We start from the raw sequence: 4,033 nt of genomic DNA on the forward strand, positions 1-4,033 counted from the left end.
TGGAGGCGGAGGGAAAGGAGGAGCTGCCAAAGGTGGTGTGTTACAACCCATATCCATGTGTTAGTTCATGCCATATATTAGTTAACATAAATCCAAGAAAGAATTATCTTTGAGATGATAAGAAGTCAATCCTATTGGTCTTAAGTGATACAAGAGTGTATAAGGGTGATTAACCAGTATTAGAAGTTAAACGAATCAAGGATGTTGTAACTCGTATTTTTAGGTAATCTAGCGGTTCTTAATACACTCAAGCGGTCATTTATTAAGGTATTTTAATCATATAATATCCGTATCATAAGTCTTGAAGTCAAACGAGTTATGAAACAAAAGTCGACAAAAGTTGTCGCAACTTAGGTTCATAATTTTACTTAAACATTAGGTCAAATGTTTCTAATCTTTTCTCATAATTTACAAGGAATTACGGGGTGATCTACTAACCAAATTAAAGATCTATGAGTCTAGTTTCCAACGCATTAAACCGTTCATCGATACGATCTCGGAGTAGAGAGATATTCACGTTTTCGCGAGACTGCGCCAAGGACCTCTCTATGGGGCCCACTAAGTCGGTTTAAGATATTTGGACCTATATAGGATGCCTCCAACCCGTTTTAAGTCATTTCTTTTCACTATTTTCAGACTTTAGAACCCTATGAACATCCTCTCAAGGTTCTCTCAAGATTCAAGACCCAAAAAAAGGGCAAATAACACAAATCAAGTGTCGGGAATTCTGTGGCGCTAGTAAGTCTCTTGTTCTTCTTGTTGTTGCTCATTTTTGTGTTGTTCCAGCTCGTGTGGGAGGTTGTTTCAAACGGTTTATGTTCTGTAAATACTCCCTCATGTTCTTAATATCAATCCTAGGTGATTTCAAGCCTTCTAAAGTGATTCTAGTGCCGAAAAACACTAATTGATCGCTAGTTTCGCTTTTTTGTTGTTGTGGCAGCATTGGAGGGATATTTCATGGAAATTTAAGGTCAAATTGGAGTTATTCTTTCTGTATAAAGGTAAAGAACCTCTTACTCTATATGTATTTAAGATTATCCAAGTTGCGGCTAAGCCATTGAAGCTAGAACTTGTGAGATATATATCGAAAGGTTTGGTAGTAATGTTATTGTTTTGTGGACTGTTTTGCGTTGTTGTTGGGCTGCGTATTTTACTACTATCTTGTGGAGTTTTGGAGGAGGAAGGGTGTGGAGAAACACCATATATATGTAGGGTTATGGGCTGATAGTTATTCGTAACATTTCCAGGTTGTTTGACACGACTACGGTGGTCGTCGTATGTATGGAGTGATTAGGTTGTGTGTGGACTATTTTGGGAGGCTCAATATGTTTATTATTGATGTTGTTTGGGCTGTTTGGTGACTGTTTTGAATGGTGTGAGGTCATATATATAGGGGAGGTGCTGTCCGTTTCATCGTAAAATAGGTTGTGGTCGATACATAATAGTTATGACGCTTAAATGATAACGATAGTATCGTTTCTCTTATTGTAGACTAAGGAGTTTTGACAATTGCATAGCTTGAGATTGGGGCAGTATATACAAGGTATGTGAGGCTATCCCTTTCCTTCTTTTGCACGACTCCGATTGTACATAATGTAATGAACGAGCTTCCAAGATACTCTACTCTTAGAAGCTAGCAGTACTTACATTGTTTTCCCTCTTATGGAACGATTGATGTTAATGTTGCTTCTCTTATTCTTATGTTATCAATGTTGTTCGTACTTCCTAAATCTTATAAGGTTCATAGTGAAGAGTTAGTCCTAATAACGTGTACATAGGATACCGACCTTACGTCACTCCGAAAGGTTTAGAATGTGATTCCATGAGTCGAGCATGCATTATATATATGTATCTATTTTACTCTACCGAGCCACGCTATAGTTGGCCGGGTACGGCACCTATTGTGCAATCACTGATCAGTTGGGTTTACCGAGCTCCACGTGGCCGGGTACGATTCTACCGAGCCTTATGATGGCCGGGTACATTTTTTTTACCGAGCCTATTATGGCCGGGTACGATATGATGATGATGATGCCCACAGAGGCGAATGCTTTAAAGGTTTATGTATTTATACATATGTATCATGCATTTCATGTAAGTAGCCCTTAGAGGTACTAAGATGTTACAGGTTGTATATTCTCTATCCTTGCTTACATTACTGATCGTATTTATGGTTCCTTGCCTTACATACTCAGTACTTTATTCGTACTGACGTCCTTTTATTTGTGGACGCTGCATGTCGTGCTGCAGGTCCTGATAGACAGGCAGGTGCAGCTCCCCCACCACAGTAGACTGTCCAGTTTGGCGGTGATTGGCGAGATCCCTTCTCCGGACTTGCCTTGGTCTTGGTATGCAATTTTTGTTATAGACATTATGGTTATGTCAGGGCCCTGTTCCGGCTATGTTGCCACACTTATGTTCATTTAGAGGCTCATAGACAGGTGTCGGCTCATGTATAGTTTGGTATGCCTTGTCGGCTAGTTTTTGTTGTATAGTCTTTCATAGTAGCGTGGTAGCTCATATCTTATATGTAGTTTCTTGATTGTCTGGTCATCCCCTGCTATGTATGTTGATGCCGTCATATTTTATTGCTGGTTGTCCATGATCTAGGTCTACCATTTATATTGATCTCGTCAGCCCTAAAAGATAATAATGAAGGTTAGATGAAATGTACGTTGGTGCTCGGCAAGTGTGGTCGGGTGCTAGTCATGGCCCTTCAGTTTGGGTCGTGACAAACTTGGTATTAGAGCAAGTCTGTCCTAGGGGTTGTCTATGAGCCGTGTCTAGTAGAGTCTTGATTATGGATGTGTAACGCGCCACATTTATAATCAGAAGGCTACATGACATCTAGGGTTGTTACCTTCTTCCTGAATCTAGATCGTGCGTAGAGTTGAGTCGTAAGTGTTCATCTCTAATATTCACCTTGTCTTTTTTCAGTGATGCCTTCGACTAGGAAGCAAACGATTAGTAGACGACTTGATACAGCAATGGGAGAGGGTACCAGTCAGGTGCCCCAAGTCAGGGCAGGACAAAGTGAGGCTCAAAGTGAGATGCCCTCTCATACCTCATCTACTCCATCTCCTCCAGAGGATATTAGAAGGCACCCAGCGCCTCCAGTTCCTCCGTCTGGCACTCCAGACCAGGATATGCAGAGTGCTTTGCAGTTATTGACTAGCTTGGTAGCTGCTCAGGCTCAAAGGCAGAATACAGGTGCTGCTGAGAAACCAGTTAGTACAAGAGTTCGTGATTTTATTAATTTAGACCCTCCAGTGTTTACCGGATCAGACCCCAAGGAGGACCCACAGACTTTTATTGACCAGGTTCATCGTACACTTCGGGTTATGCATGTTAGTGATACAGAGGCAGTAGAGTTGGCTTCTTATCGGCTACGGGATTTAGCGGTTCTCTAGTATGATAGTTGGGAGAGATCCAGGGGTCCGAACCCTCCTCCAGCTGTGTGGAAGGAATTTTCCAAGGCCTTTCTTCGTCACTACTTGCCAGTTGAGATACGACGAGCTAGAGTTGATAAGTTCTTGAACCTTAGACAAGGTAATATGAGTGTGCGAGAGTACAGTATGCAGTTTGATTCTTTGGCAAGGTATGCTCCCCATATGATGGCCGAGATGAGTGATAGGGTGCATATGTTCGTGAATGGGTTGGGACCACATATGATAAATGAGTGTACGACAGCCTCCTTGGTGGAGGGCATGGATATTTCCCGTATTCAAGCTTATGCCCAGACCCTAGAGGATCGTAAGCGCCAGCAGAGGGCAGTTAGGGAGCAGGATAGGGGCCAGCATAAGAGGGCGAGATTTGCAGGGTATTCTGATGACTTCAGAGGCCGCATCAGGCCACAGTTTTCGAGGAGTTCGGCGCCACCTGTAGCTAGTGCTCCTCCACAATTTCAGAGGCCTCGATATGATCGATCCTATTCTGGTCCAGGTGAGAGTTCGCGGGCATCTGGCTCGCAACATCAAAGGGATACTAGTCAGATGAGACCCCCAACACCACATTGTGATCAGTGTAGCAAGGC

This window comes from Nicotiana tabacum, chromosome 20, assembly GCF_000715075.1.
Source record: "Nicotiana tabacum cultivar K326 chromosome 20, ASM71507v2, whole genome shotgun sequence".
NCBI classification, from domain to species: Eukaryota; Viridiplantae; Streptophyta; class Magnoliopsida; order Solanales; family Solanaceae; genus Nicotiana; species Nicotiana tabacum.